Source organism: Protopterus annectens, chromosome 14.part0 (assembly GCF_019279795.1).
Source record: "Protopterus annectens isolate FY-2018-M chromosome 14.part0, PAN1.0, whole genome shotgun sequence".
Taxonomy (NCBI): domain Eukaryota; kingdom Metazoa; phylum Chordata; order Ceratodontiformes; family Protopteridae; genus Protopterus; species Protopterus annectens.
In genome coordinates this window covers 47,901,368-47,917,864 of record NC_056748.1, presented here as the reverse complement: position 1 = coordinate 47,917,864, position 16,497 = coordinate 47,901,368, and the positions used below count along the sequence as shown (strand labels likewise).

The 16,497-nt window shown below is 39.1% G+C and overlaps 1 protein-coding gene across 3 annotated transcripts in view; it reads left to right on the top strand.

Moving 5' to 3' along the window:
• The window catches only part of RUFY2 (RUN and FYVE domain containing 2), a 2,497,315-nt gene that overhangs the window by 1,309,242 nt on the left and 1,171,576 nt on the right, over positions 1-16,497 (top strand). The gene's annotated exons all lie outside the window — the stretch shown is intronic.

Sequence of the window (16,497 nt, the reverse complement as noted above, 5' to 3'; positions counted from 1 at the left end):
TACACAGTTTGCTGTGTTCTATCTTTGGTAGCTATCTTTGGTAGCAACGACAGGGCAATTTTGAAGTAATAGTAATGTCCCTTTGATTCCCATTCTTTCAAGCCACTTATAATCTGATTACACTCCTTCCCTCTCATCCCGAGTCAGAGCATTCTTGTCCTCTGACTCTCTCCCCCATAGCTTGTTGAAAATTCATTTTTTCCCAAGGTGGCTTTGCATGCTTCACATGCAGTGTGATCTCTTGTCCTTTTGTTGTTGATGTGCCATGGTACACTGTCTGTGTCAGTAGTAAGATGTAGGTGTCACACCCATTCATTCCTGTCCTACAGTCTCTCATACACTCATTCTCTCTTGGCAGGAGTTGGGTGATAGTGGCCCAGCTTTGATGGTCTTGTAGGGCTTCTTACCTTCTCATTTGGCAGAGCACAACCCTTCCCTGCAGTGGCTGTTCCTAGCTCCACTATAGCTGCCTTCTAAGGGGAAGCATGCCTTCAGACTCTGAATTCCCCTCAGCTCACAGTGTGGTTTGCATATAGCAACTCAGGCTGCATGGTTTAGGCATCTGGTGCTCCTGCTGGGTGTCGCTCATGGCAAGCCAGTGCCACATCTCTACCCCTAGGATGAGCAGCAGGCATTCAGTCCCTTTCTTTACATGTCAAGTCCTGCAGGCACTAGGACCACTGTTTGAATTCTGTGTTGTAGTCGGGGCTTTATTCATCTGTGTCACGGAGCAGCATTTATGCCAGAAAGTTAAGTGATGTGTGCTATCTGGTTTAACACTGCTGCCAGAAATGCATCCATTGCAGTGTTTGTTTTGATCTCCACTTCATTGGTTGGATATTTTTTCTTGTGTTAGTAGTCGTTTGTTTGTGATTTTTGTATTTAATTGTTTAATGATACTGATCTGTGCAGCTTTCAGCTGTGACTCGGGCCACAGTTTGCAAAATACACTTATGTGAAAGGAGCAACACACTCAGTAGAAAGAACTGGGATGTACAGAACTACACCTTCAACACTTCATCACATTTTGTTATACTTCAGTCAGTTTCTTGTTTCTGTGACCTATGTGATCATTGAAACCATCCAGGGGTCGTAATGGATAGATTGCTTTTACTCTAAGTAGACCCCAGAACATCTAGATAATGGGGCTGTTTTCATTTTGAGCAAGGTAGTAATTTTTTGGCCTTGTATCTGTATGTATGGAAAGTGCTTTGCCCCAGACTGGGGCTGCTCTTATTTTTTAATTTATTAATTGTATTTATTAACCAGTATTTCTAGTTGAGCAGACCCTGTTCTTAGTGGAAGCTGAGGGGAGAAAAGCACAAGCAGGCAAGATTACAGTTGCATCACACGCTTTACTCTCTTGCATTGCTGTTGAATGGTGCATTGTTTAGACCAACACTGGTCAAGCTAGTCGTAAATTAATGTGGACAGCAGGCATATCATCATAGCAGCAGTGCTGATCTGACCTGAGCGTTGACATGATACATTGCCTGTCTGATGTTAATTAAGACATGCAGGATTTAGCCAGACGCACAGCTAGTTGTGTGCTATCACAGGCAGCCCAGAAAAGGTCATCACATTAGTCCACATGAGGTAGAGGTGTGGAGAACATGAATGCCCGCACACTGCCTCCATATTTCTTTGTTAGATGAGAAAACAGCAGGAGATCAAGCAATGGCCACTCTGGGTCTCTGACTGTATCTATAGCTAAAGTAGACATACCACTCCATCTGTTGACTTGGAGCCAGATGCATTAATAGCTGTTAAGACAGTCTGTGCTATTGTGCATCCTACCTAGTCTGGACAGCCTGTGTATTCAGATGGTTTGGTTGATGGTATCATGTGTCTTGGAAGAGACTGAGAGCATTGTGTCATAGTTTCACAGGAGATTACTAGGCTAATGGCTTAAGAGCCATTACAGGCCTAGCCAATATATGGTCCCTGGGGCAAGAGGATGGCATACGTTTGTTCCTGTGCCTTGAGTATGTTTCAGATTGTCCCTCTTCGAAAGGGACATGGGTGCCACCACCAATGTGAATTTTTGGTTTCCATCCATTGATCCAAACTGCATTTGAAGAGGGACAGCGAAGGGCTCTGCTTAATGTAAATAAGAAGCCTTTTCCAAAGAAGGGGCAATCTCTGAGACGCATATCTGTCTCTCCATCATGTTTTGTTTGAGTCGGTGACGAAGTTTAGATCCCAAAATCAGGTAACCCTCATGCTATTTGACTTGTGGATGTGTAGCAGCTTCTTCAGTGCTGGATTTGTGAGAGCATTGTAGGTCAGACGTACGTCACCCTGTAGTAGTCTGTAGGAGACAGAGTAAAGGAATAGGACTTTCAGTTTGCCCGCATAGAACACGTTGTTTACACCCCGTATTTTCTTTGTGAGGAACCTCTGAAGTCACTCCAGCTGCTTTAACTACCTAGTCAAGTTCATGCCAAATGGCATATTGCACACAATTATTGGTCTAATGGGGGCTGAGCACAGCAGGAGTATAATTTCCTTGGATCTGGATGCCATACCTTTACTTATAATTTATGCCACATAGAAGGACTTCTTCACCCCTGTGGACACATGGCAGCCAAAGTTCATGCTGCTATCTATTAGTGTACTTGTATCTCTCACCTGAGTCTACTGTTAAGGGTGTGCTATGGATGTTGTAATTTACATGGGTATTTGACTTCTCAGAGGGTATACATTTTTTTGTATTTAATTTTAGGCCATGGTTCTGGCACCAGTCCTTTGTTGTCTGATCTAGACTTTCCTGCAAGATATCTACATCATTAGGGAATTCACTGATTGACCCCCAGCTTGCAGTTGTCGGCAGACTTTGTCACCCAGAGGCCTTCCACATTAGCCTTGACTTCAGAGAAGTATATTCCATACAGGAGTGGTCCCAGCTCTGAGCCCTGTGGCACACCACTATTAACTGTCTTCTTGATGGATCTGGATTCACCCACTTTAACCATGTGTCGTATCCATGAGCCATTTGGCTATTCATCTGGTAACGTCTGTGTTATGCCTAGTTTTGTGAGTTTGAGTGGGGAATTGTGTGAAATGCCTTGGCCAGGTCGAGATAGGTGGCATATACTGTTTTATCCTCATCCATGGCCATAGTGACTTTTCAAAGCAATCCAGCATATTCATTAGGCATGACCTGCCCTTTACAAAGCTGAATTAGGTTGGGCTCAGTGCTTGGAGGTTTCTTATGTCATTAGTTTCATGATTATTCTTTCCATGGCCTTACATATAAGAGTAGTCAAGCGTATGGGTCTGAAATTTCCCATGTTAGTAGATAGTATCTGTTTATGTAGAGAGATGACTGTTGCTGTCTTCCACTGTATTGGGACAAAGCCATTCCGGAGGCAGTGGTTAAGGAGAGATCCTAAAGGGCCTGATAAGTCCTGATTTAAGCTGTTTAAGAGGCAACCTGGTATGTTATTAGGAAACAAAGACAGTGAGTTCACCAAAATCGGCTTTTTCAAATACAATAAATCCACAAGCTGGTGTTGGTCCAAAATCGATCTCTATTTAATAGACAAACAAAATAAAAATAAAAAGCGAAGTCAAATAAAAGTCCCTTGAAGTCCACACGATAAGCGCTTTCGATAAAAATCTTCTTCATATCGTAATGTAAGAATGGGACTAACTTTCATTTTAAATGATATGCCTCTATATTACTATCCAATCCATATACAGAAAAAGCCGCTTTCAGCCAATCCATAATGGTACTTTTCCACCTTATTTGCATATACGGATTTATACACTTCCGTTTCCCGCCTTTTTGAATGCAAATCATTGTATGCAAATCAAGCTGTATACCCATCCAATCAGAAGTGTTAAAATAGTAAACAGTAATAAGTTGTCATTGTTGTTTACTTCCAAACATTCTTTAGAAGCTCTTCCCTTCATAAAAATGTCTCAAAACATTAAACTGCTTAAAAATCATTAAGACGGCATACACAAAAAGACAACTTGAGACCAATCCATTTGAATTATCGTACAGCTCATTTGCATATGCGAAGCAGATCACTTCCGTTTTTGCCTTTTCAGACACACATCAATAATCTACTAAGCTTCATATTTAATCAGCAATACAAAATATGAAATACCATACTTATGTAAGTTGGAAATAGCTAAGTATGAATATATCTATTTATATTCGAGTGTTAAGACAGCTGTACTCTTTGTAGATACTTTTCAGGATTTCCTTTATGATGTACAAGATATCTGCAAATAACTACATACAAGCAGAATTGTGGAAACATATATTAGCCGACATCATAACAAGAAAAAAACAAACTGCTTATGAAGTTGTCATAAATAAAATTAAGTAGGCAGCTTATAAACGCATCTGTTTATATCCAAATAACAGGGCAATTTCACTCTTTATAGAGACTTATTAGCATTTCCTTTATGGTATACAAGATGTTTACAAGTTGCTATATGCAAACAATCTTGAAGCCAATTTCAGAAGTCCTCATACCTTTTACAGAAAATGAACTGCAGTAATATTGTCATAATTGGTGGATGATTCATAAACCTATCTGTTTATATCAAAACAGCTTCTCTCTCGCTATAGAAACTTCTCAACGTTTCTGTTTTGATACATGAAATTTCTTTAATTTGCTGCATACAAATAAAATTCTAGAGATGTATATCAGTGGTCATTAAAGCAAACAAACTGCTCTAATATTACTGTGGTTGAATAATTAGTAAACATATCTGTTTATATCAAGACATCTTTTCTCTTTATGAGGACTTCTTAACATTTTCTTTTATAGGTGCATATCAGCAATCATCTAATTGCTGTGGTGTAATCAATGCTATTGCATGGAGCTAGAAAACGTCATAACAGAATTTCCTTTAATGCTGACTTAATAATAGTGATATTCCTCACTTGACATTTAACAATTCAGTATACATTCTTAAGACACATTTCTTGAGTGCGTACGTCCTTTTTTTATAGTCGGCCTCTTAAGTTTCAAGACTGGTTTTAGAGGAACAGTACTATTTAAACCTGGGGGTTGGTCAGCCCTCAGATTAATTATCCATTTAGTTTGTCTTAGCTCAGTTAAATTCTCAATATCACCTTTCCTTGGTTCATAGGTAGATACTAGGCTATCTGCCCTAGGGCATTTATAAGCCTAGCCAGAGTGTATTTGGTTTTTGCCTCCCTATTAGATTAGCCTACTGTGCCTCTGTAAAGTAGGTCACAGAAGGTACCCTTTTAAGATTAGTTTACTGTGCCTCTGTCTAGCAGGGACACAGGAGAGATCCCAGGGGTGAATTTGCGATTTCCCATCCACGTGTCCAAATTTCGCTTGAAGAGGGTCAGCGAGGGGCTATGTCTAACATGAATTGGGATTCTATTCCAGAGTGAAGGGAGCCTCTGGGAAATGAATCTGTCCCTCCAGCATGTCCTATTTATTTTTGTGCTGAGGTTTAGGTCCCTGGAGCGTGTAGATCTAAGGGACTTGGATTTTTTGAGGTGGAGCATGTCCATTAATTCTGGGTTTGACATGGCTTTGTACATCAGGCATAGATTGCCTCTGAGTAGGTGGTAAGCAACTGAGTAGAGCTGGAGTTTCTTTAGTCGAGCTGCGTAAGACATCTGTTTGTAGCCCATGATCCTCTTGGTGAGGTACTTTTGGAGTCTTTCCAGTTGCTGCAGGTGTCGGGTAAGGTACATCCCAAAAGGGGCATTGTATTCAATTATGGACCTGATGAGTGACGAGTAGAGGGGCACAATGACCTCTCTTGATCTAGATGCGACCCCTTTCGTGATAAGGTGGGCTATATAGAAGGTCTTTATAACCACTTTGGCAACGTGATTATCAAAGGAGAGATTACGATCTACGTTGGTCCCCAAATCTCTAATTACGTCTTCCGTACTTAATGGATTACCACCTATGTGGTAATTTGTGGGCACCTTGTTTTTCCCAAAGGGGATGACTATGCACTTAGCTTGAGGCCGTGGTTCTGGCACCAAGCATCCATCTCTGTGAGACCCTTTTGGAGGATGCTTGTGTCAGCTGGAGATTCGATTATGGCCCCCAGTTTGCAGTAATCTGCGAACTTTGTCAGCCATAATCCCCCGTGTTAGCCGGAACCTCAGAGAAGTATATACCGATCAAGAGAGGTCCCAGAACTGAGCCCTGTGGGACGCCACTTGTAACTGGTTTAGATTCGGACATGGCACCTGCGATTCTGACCATGTGGTTTCTATCTCTGAGCCAGTTTGCAACCCATCTTGTGATATAGGGGTTGATATTTTAGCTGGTAAGCTTATTTATGATGCCCGAGTGGGGTATTGTGTCGAAGGCTTTTGCGAGGTCCAGGTAGGCTGTCTGGACTACCTTGCCCTCATCTATGGCTTTGGTAACTGTTTCAAAGAAATCAACTAGGTTTAAGAGGCAAGATCTGCCCTTAACAAAGCCAAATTGGGTAGGGTCCATTGTCTGGAGGCTCCCAATGTCTTTGTTTATGAGTTCCATGATAATACGCTCCATAGCTTTACAGACCAGACTAGTCAGGCTTATGGGGCGATAGTTTCCGGGGTCTGTTGTGGCACCACCTTTGTGGAGTGGGACCACTGTAGCTGTACGCCATTCTTTGGATACATATCCTGTAGTAAGGCTAAGTTTGAACAGTGACTTAATGTGAGGGTTCAGTTCTTCTTGGAGCTCGTGTAAGACACAGCCTGGGACACCGTCCGGTCCCTTAGATGCTGTGTTTTTTGCTTTGGAGAGGGCAGCTTTCACCTGTGCATCTGTGATGTCAGGGAAGTTACATTCAGTTGGGATAGCCGTTTGCTCCTTTGGGGGGGAAGGGGGGGAGTTTGCGCTGAATCTGTCTGCCAGGATGTTGGCTATGTCTGTAGGTTCGGTATATTTTGTACCGTTATGCAACAATTCAAAGCATATCTGGGAGTTTCTGCCCATGTTTCTGACATAACTAAAGACGGCCTTGTGATTATCTTTAGTGTCTAGGGCAATTTTTCTTTCGAAACTGGCCTTTGATGAAAGTTTCTTGCTAATACTGATCAGAGATGCCTTCCCTTTTTGGGATTTTGCTCTGTCATGTAGTAGCTTCCTCCGTCTGTTGTATAGCTTATTTATGGCTGGGGTCCACCAGACTGGTCTCCTGTTTTTGGAGGAGTGAGTCTTGGTTTTATTTGGGATAGCACGATCCATGCATTCCTGCAGGTGCTCATAGAATGCATTTGTAAAGGATTCTGCGGATTGGGCTTTATTATCCTCTGGACCAGGGGCTTTGAAGGATTTCACCTCAGTCTTGAGAAGTGCAAAGTTGGCTTTGGAGAAATTCTTTACAGTGATTTCCTTGGCTGGGGGTGGGGACGGGATATGGATGTCCAGGGAAATTTGTTTATGGTCTGATCTTACCAATGAGGGGTTTACCTCTGGTGTGGAACATAGAGTCCCCATGTTGGTGATGACCAGGTCCAATATGTTGTTCCCTCTTGTGGGAGTGGTGACCAGTTCTTCCATTGCGTTAGAGTTTATAAATTCAAAGAACCGTTGGGATTGGGTGTTTGGGCTTGAGTAGTTTTCCCAGTCAATGTTTGGGTAGTTGAAGTCACCCAATAGCATAGTGTTTGGAGAGACCTTCATATTCTCCAGTGTTCTCAGGAATTCCAAGTGGGGTTCCTGTAATAGGGAGGGTGTTCTGTAGCAGGCTACAAACTGAAAGGCAGTTTTGCCCGCTGTTAGTTGCACATGGATGGTTTCCGATGCTTCGTGCAGTGCCACTAACCTGGAGGTGTAGGTATCTTTGATGAATATAGATACTCCCCCTCCTTTTGTGCTACGGTCCGAGTTTTGGGGCCGAAACACATGGTATGAGTTATAACCTGGTAGTGCTGGGGTGCTGTCAGGAGCCTTGAACCAGGTTTCTGTTACTGCACAGACATCGATTTTCTCCATACTGAGGAGAGTCTCGAGTGCGTGCATCTTGAGGTTTAGACTTCTGGCATTGAGTAGCATTACCTTTAGTTTTTTTATCTTTGGGTTGTCTATGGAGGTGGGTTTGTCTTTTGAGCCTTGCCTAAAAAAGGTACTATGGGGATGGCAAGAGCCTTGGCCAGTATACGAAAGCCAAAGGGTGACAGGTGCAAGCCATCCCTAGCGAAGCAACGTGGCTTGTCGAGCATGTCATCCCAGGCTGACAGACACTGGATCCCCTTTGAATGACACCAATACTTTAGCCAATTGTTGAAACTGATCATTTTGTCTTTATACTGTGGCATTATTCTTGGTGAGGGCAAGATGCTCCTCAAAGTGAGGGACATACCAGCCTGGGCTACATGGTCAGAGAGCTCCTCTGTCTCTTTTCATGTAGTCCAGGGAGGTACGTCTCAGGTCATTCACACCAGCATGGACAATGATGGAGTCATACTTGTACTTGCTTTGGAGTGACCCGAGTGCTTGCGTTATGTGGCAGATCCTGGCACCCGACACACAGCTTACAGTGACCTTCTCCTTGTTCAGTCTGGTGAGTGGGACGTCAGTGTGCTGGACAGTAGATTCCCCTATAACAAGTGTATTTGGTGTGTTTTTTGGCCTTATGGGCTGTGACTGTGAGGCACACTGATTTTGTGAGATATGTGATTTGTGGGTATTGAGGGGTGGCTGTTGCTTGGATATCTGCTTAGGAGGTCTTTGCTGTTTAGGCAGATTTTTATTTAGAGCCTCCGAGTATGTTTTTGTGTGTTTATGTGTTGGGTATGCAGATGCAATAGGTCTGTGTGAGACTGGATTTGTGGTGTGGGTGGTTACCTTTTCCTCCTGACTGACTGTGCCAGTCTTGGGTTGAGAGAGCATTGCCTCCAGATTGGCTGTGTAACTGCATCTCTCACATGTATTAGAGTTTGTTGGAAGGAGGAGAGGGTTGTCTGTGTACAAAAGGCAATTGTAACATTGCCTCAAAATTCCCAGATTCACCAGCTGGACTGGAGAGTAACCTTGAAACTGACCCTTGGCTATACCAGATTAGTATAGGGAACTGTTTTTTTTACTGATCAGATTAGGGAAGGGAACTGATTTTTCACTTGATCAGGAAGGATCAATTGGGAGTCTAATACTTATGAGAAGTCAAGGAGGGTGTAGTGCTTTAGTTAGTTAGCGTTTCTTTATAAGAGCTGAGCAAGTGCAGGGCTTTAGAAAGAGAATAGAGTGATTTCTTTGAGAGTTTGAACAGTTCTAAGGGAAAAAGTGAAGAGCAGACTTTGTGGAGCCTGGAATAGTTTAAACCTGTTTAGGCGGCGCTGCCCGATGCTGCTCAGTGCGCAAAACCGCGCAAAAAGAGAGTTGTAGGGTTTTAAGAGAGAGAGAGATCAAAGAGTTTAGAATTGACCCAAAATGGCCAATAAAACTACAGCTTCTAGGTAGTAACCACTCCTCCAGTGACAGGCAGGCTGTTCAGTGTTAACCACTCCCACTGGTGAACACAGAGACTTCCCCTTAGCCCAAGCAAGCACTGGCCTTCTAGAAACTTCCAAACAGTTCAGAACAGCAAATCTGTAACTGAACTTTCTTAACTTTCAGAAAGTAGGAAAAAAGCAAGATTTTTAGTTTTTTTTTTCTTTTTGTTGTAGTTTAAAGGTAGCAGAGATACACAAGCAGCAAAATAATCACACCAGTGCAATAAATGACCCCACACTTGAGTGCTAGGCCAAAATCAGGTAAAATGCAGGTTTTAGAGAAAAAAACTATTTAAAATTAAGTGCAGCACAGGAAATGCAGTAAACAGGCTCTAGATGTGTTCCAAGTACTCTTACTGTTACAGATATAAACTTTAGCAAGCTGGAAAATGCCAAAAAGTAGGCGGCAAAGCAGTAAAACTTAACAAAAAAATCAGAAGAAAATACTTAAAATCACAAAAGTGGCTCCTTTTCTTCTCTCAGCTTTTCGGTCCGATAAAAATATTTTCAATCACTTTATACATGAATGTGTGTCCTCTGTTCATGTCAACATGACAGGCTAATGCATTATGCATATCTTTATTAGTGATATCCCTTTGATGTCTTTGTATTCTTTTTTTGAACAACTGATTGGTTTTTCCTATGTAAAAAGATGAACAATCTTTACAAGTTGCCAAATAAATGACATTACAGGTTTTACAAGTTGCCTTGACATTAAAGATGTACTTTTTATCAGTAACTGGATGCACAAACTGATTACTACTATCTATCAGTGTACAAATATTGCAATTGCCACACATGAAGGTGCCTTTACACCCCTTTATTGGGTTATTTTTTTGTGTATTGGTACATAATAGCCTTTTTATATTCTTTTTGTTCTTATAACAGAACTGTGGTCTTTCCCCAACAATATTTTTTATCTGCGGGTCCTGGGTTAAAACAGGCCAAAATTGGTTAAACCACTCTCAAAATTTGTGAGTTGTCAGTACTATAAGTCAGAGAGAATCTGATGTTAGCATTTGCTTGTTTAGCTATATTACTCCGTTCTGTGCTCTGAGGGTATAGATCCTGATGTTTATACCCACTTTCTTTGAGGTTTTCCTGTAAGAATTTTACTTCTCTACTTCGTACTGATTCCCGATTGCAACGTTTATAAATCCTATTTGTCTCATTGGTCGTAATATTCCTGGTAATATGTCTTGGATGCATACTACTTTTTGATAAGTAGTGATTTCTCCATGTACTCTTTCTATACAAATCAAAATCCAAAGTTCCTGATTCATTGAAGCTGATACTTACATCCAAAAAACTGATAGTTTGCCTTGAACAGTCCGATGAGAAAGTCAAATAAGAAGTGGTCATGTCAAAATATTCATGAAACTGTTTAAATTGTTCCTCTTCACCTTTCCATAAGGTAAACAGGTCATCAATGAAACGTCCATAATATAAAATATTATTATGCCAAGGATTATTGATGTTTAATTCATGTTGTTGTTCCCATTCAACACAAATAAGATTGGAATAACTATTCGCACAGGGGGTACCCATGGCCACCCCCCCCCACTTCTGTAAATAATTTTTTTCTCCATATATGAAATAGTTATTCTCCAAAATCAATTCTAACAGGTCACAGATAAGCAGAGTTTCAGCTGTAGTTTTCTTAGTTGACAACGTCCTTCTGATCAATTCTATTCCAATATCATTTGGAATAGTGGTGAAAAGATTATTGACATCCAAAGTTGTTAACAGAAGATCACCCTCGTTTACTTTATTTTCCATAGATCTATTTAATTTATTTAAGAAATCATCTGTGTCTCTTAATACTGTTGTATAGGAATTTAGAAGTTCTCTTAGTTCCTTTTCCACATACAAATACAAATTCTCTGTGGCCCATCCTTGGCCTGAAACTATTGGACGTAATGGAGGATCCTTAATATCTTTATGTATCTTTGGAAGTCCATTTATGCATGGAATAGCTGGTTTAAGAACATCCAGAAAATCGAACAGGTTCTTGTCAATTTGCCTTTGTAAAACCATATAATTTAAACAAGAGCTAATTTTATTCATATCTTGATTTATTGCTGAAGGTGGAACCTCAGTATATGTTTTGGGATCTTGCAACATCCTCTTCACCTTATTGACATATCATGCTGTATCCATCATTACTATGGCTCCCCCTTTATCAGCTGGTCTCAAAGTAACGTCATGATTTCGTTGCATGTTAAATATTGCATCCTTTTCTTCAGAGGTGGTATTTCTATAGTGTTTAATACAAGGGTCCATTCTTAGCTTTGCAACCTCATTTGTACAAAGCCTAGTGAATAACTCTACAGCTGGATGGCTGACTGGAACAAAAGTACTAAGTTTCTTTAACTTATTGCTCTGTTCCTGTTTGGTGCCAAAAGTATTCTTTAGAGTTGCATTTCGTTCAAAGCATTTCAAATCAATTGCAAATTCATCTAGATCCGATCTAAATGATGGAATGAAAGATGGTCCTTTTTGTAATCTAGACAACTCAGCTGATCTAATAACATGTTTAGAAATATTTACTACCAATGATCTTTCTCCATATAAGGCTTCTTCCTTTTCCTGTCTTGGCTCTGTGATCTGTGACCCTTGAATTGGTTCTGCTTCAAAAAATTCAGTAAAGATGCATTCAAAGGTAAATGTGTGCCATTTTTCTTGTGTATGGCTCCAGTTGATGTTGTTCCTAACAAATTTCCTGAATTAACATCCAGGGTAGTCTCTTGATGATCTTGCGGTGTATGATTGATGTTTCATCCTCATCTGCCATCATCGATGATATACGATTAATAGCTGTTGTTGTAATGTTCACCCTTTTACTAAATGACAACTGAGACCTTTGTTCTTCTGGATGCTCCTCTCTGGGCCATTCGAAGATCCTACCCTGTCTAAAGTCCATAACATCTCTGTTCAATTTTTTGATCTTTTGCTCTTTCACTTTAGATTCATAGATGTTCAAATTAAATTGTAATGTTTCTAATTTATTAATCTGATAAGTGGTTAAATTCACCTTCTCTAATTCTGTCTGTTTTTCTTTGATCAGCTGTGTGATCTTTTCTTCTTCTGGTTTAAAATATTCAAGAAGTAATTTTATATAACGGAAACTGGTTTCTAAATTGATAGCTTGCCAACTTGCAAGCAAAGCAGGATGCTGATTTCCATAACTGGGCATACATTTTACACGTATGCCCCTAGGTATGATACGGTGATGGAGGCATGCTTCCAGATGATACATTTGCCAGGTTAACCTTTTTAACTTAAAGGCTATTGTTTCGACATCTTTGAATATTGCATCAAAGTTAGCATTATCTAGATCTCCTGGAGTATTACTCAGCACAGCTGCCTCATTGGTGTCAATTTGAAGGTTCAACAATGGGTTCATAGTAGTTTCTATACTGTCCATGTTAGTTCCACGGATGAATTCCAAACTTGCATGGTTACTCTTGTTCCTAGTAGGGATGTCATTAGCCATGTGCGGAAGGAGAATTAGAACAACAAATCCACTGAAAACAAAGATTCCCCCAATGCTATGGTGAACTGTCTCAAACCGGAAAACAGGAAACAAAGACAGTGAGTTCACCAAAATCGGCTTCTTCAAATACAATAAATCCACAAGCTGGTGTTGGTCCAAAATCAATCTCTATTTAATAGACAAAATAAAAATAAAAAGCTAAGTCAAATAAAATTCCCTTGAAGTCCACACGATAAGCGCTTTCGATAAAAATCTACTTCAGATCGTAATGTAAGAATGGGACTAACTTTCATTTTAAATGATATGCCTCTATATTACTATCCAATCCATATACAGAAAAAGGACTTCCAAAGATACATAAAGATATTAAGGATCCTCCATTACGTCCAATAGTTTCAGGCCAAGGATGGGCCACAGAGAATTTGTCTTTGTATGTGGAACAGGAACTAGGAGAACTTCTAAACTCCTATGCAACAGTATTAAGAGACACAGATGATTTCCTAAATAAATGAAATAGATCTATGGAAAATAAAGTAAACGAGGGCGATCTTTTGTTAACAACTTTGGATGTCAGTAATCTTTTCACCACTATTCCAAATGATATTGGAATAGAATCGATCAGAAGGACGTTGTCAACTAAGAAAACTACAGCTGAAACTCTGCTTATCTGTGACCTGTTAAAATTGATTTTGGAGAATAACTATTTCATATATGAAGAAAAAAACTATTTACAGAAGTGTGGGGTAGCCATGGGTACCCCCTGTGCGAATAGTTATTCCAATCTTGTTCTTGTTGAATGGAAACAACAGCATGTATTAAACATCAATAATCCTTGGCATAATAATATTTTATATTATGGACGTTTCGTCGATGACCTGTTTATCTTATGGAAAGGTGAAGAGGAGCAATTTAAACGGTTTCATGAATATCTTGACATGACCACTTCTTATTTGACCTTCTTATCGGACTGTCCAAGGCAAACTATCAGTTTTTTAGATGCAAGTATCAGCTTCAATGGATCGGGAACTTTGGATTTTGATTTGTGTAGAAAGAGTACATGGAGAAATCACTACTTATTAAAAAGTAGTATGCATCCAAGACATATTACCAGGAATATTATGACCAATGAGACAAATAGGATTTATAAACATTGCAATCGGGAATCAGTACGGAGTAGAGAAGTAAAATTCTTACAGGAAACCCTCAAAGAAAGTGGGTATAAACATCAGGATCTATACCCTCAGAGCACGGAACGGAGTAATATAGCTAAACAAGCAAATGCTGACATCAGATTCTTTCTGACTTATAGTACTGACAACTCACAAATTTTGAGAGTGGTTTAACCAATTTTGGCCTGTTTTAACCCAGGACCCACAGATAAAAAATATTGTTGGGGAAAGACCACAGTTCTGTTATAAGAACAAAAAGAATATAAAAAGGCTATTATGTACCAATACACAAAATAGTAACCCAATAAAGGGGCGTAAAGGCACCTTCATGTGTGGCAATTGCAATATTTGTACACTGATAGATAGTAGTAATCAGTTTGTGCATCCAGTTACTGATGAAAAGTATATCTTTAATGTCAAGGCAACTTGTAAAACCTGTAATGTCATTTATTTGGCAACTTGTAAAGATTGTTCACCTTTTTGCATATGAAAAAACAATCAGTTGTTCAAAAAAAGAATACAAAGACATCAAAAGGAGTTCACTAATAAAGATATGCATAATGCATTAGCCTGTCATGTTGACATGAATAGAGGACACACATTCATGTATAAAGTGATTGAAAATATTTTTATCGGACCAAGGAAAGGTGATATTGAGAATTTAACTGAGCTAAGAGAAACTAAATGGATAATTAATCTGAGGGCTGACCAACCCCCAGGTTTAAATAGTATTGTTCCTCTAAAACCAGTCTTGAAACTTAAGCGGCCGACTATTAAAAAAGGACGTACGCACTCAAGAAATGTGTCTTAAGAATGTATACTGAATTGTTAAATGTCAAAAGAGGAATATCACTATTATTAAGTCAGCATTAAAGGAAATTCTGTTATGACATTTTCTAGCTCCATGCAATAGCACTGATTACACCACAGCAATTAGATGATTGCTGATATGCACCTATAAAAGAAAATTTTAAGAAGTCCTCATAAAGAGAAAAGTTGTCTTGATATAAACAGATATGTTTACTAATTATTCAACCACAGTAATATTAGAGCAGTTTGTTTGCTTTAATGACCACTGATATACATCTCTAGAATTTTATTTGTATGCAGCAAATTTAAAGAAATTTCATGTATCAAAACGGAAACGTTGAGAAGTTTCTATAGAGAGAGAAGCTGTTTTGATATAAACAGATATGTTTATGAATCATCCACCAATTATGACAATATTACTGCAGTTCATTTTCTGTAAAAGGTATGAGGACTTCTGAAATTTGGCTTCAAGATTCTGTTTGCATGTAGCAACTTGTGAACATCTTGTATACCATAAAGGAAATGTTGAGAAGTCTCTATAAAGAGTGAAATTGCCCTGTTATTTGGATATAAACAGATGCGTTTATAAGCTGCCTACTTACTTTTACTTATGGCAACTTCATAGCAGTTTGTTTTTTTTCTTGTTATGATGTTTGCTAATATATGTTTCCACAATTCTGCTTGTATGTAGTTATTTGCAGATATCTTCTACATCATAAAGGAAATCCTGAAAAGTCTCTACAAAGAGTACAGCTGTCTTAACACTCGAATATAAATAGATATATTCATACTTGGCTATTTCCAGCTTACATAAGTATGGTATTTCAAATTTTGTATTGCTGATTAAATATGAAGCTTAATTTGTAGATTATTGATGTGTGTCTGAAAAGGCGAAAACGAAAGCGATCAGCTTCGCATATGCAAATGAGCTGGAAGTTAATTCAAATGGATTGGTCTCAAGTTGTCTTTTTGTGTATGCCATCTTAATGATTTTTAAGCAGTTTAATGTTTTGAGACATTTTTATGAAGGGAAGAGCTTCTAAAGAATGGAAGTAAACAACAATGACAAGTTATTACTGTTTACTATTTTAACACTTCTGATTGGATGAGTATACAGCTTGATTTGCATACAATGATTTGCATTCAAAAAGGCGGGAAACGGAAGTGTATGAATCCGTATATGCAAATAAGATGGAGAAGTACCATTATGGATTGGCTGAAAGCTGCATTTTCTTATATGGATTGGATAGTAATATAGAGGCATATCATTTAAAATGAAAGTTTTGGATGCTTTTAACCCTCCAGGTTTGAATGAGGCTTGCAACATTGCCCCTGTTTTGAAATACAGAGCATATCTCAGACAGTAGGAACATTTTCATTAATCTATATTAAGACTGAATCCCTATATAGCATACAAAACAAGTAGTTGTAGGGTTTTCCAACTGATATTTGTATATAAATAGGTTAAATACTTGTAAATAAATAAAATAAAAAATATTTTTATATATTTTTATATATTTTTAAAATTAAATTACAGCTTGTTATACAAATGAAGTTTTCCACCTATGCACCTT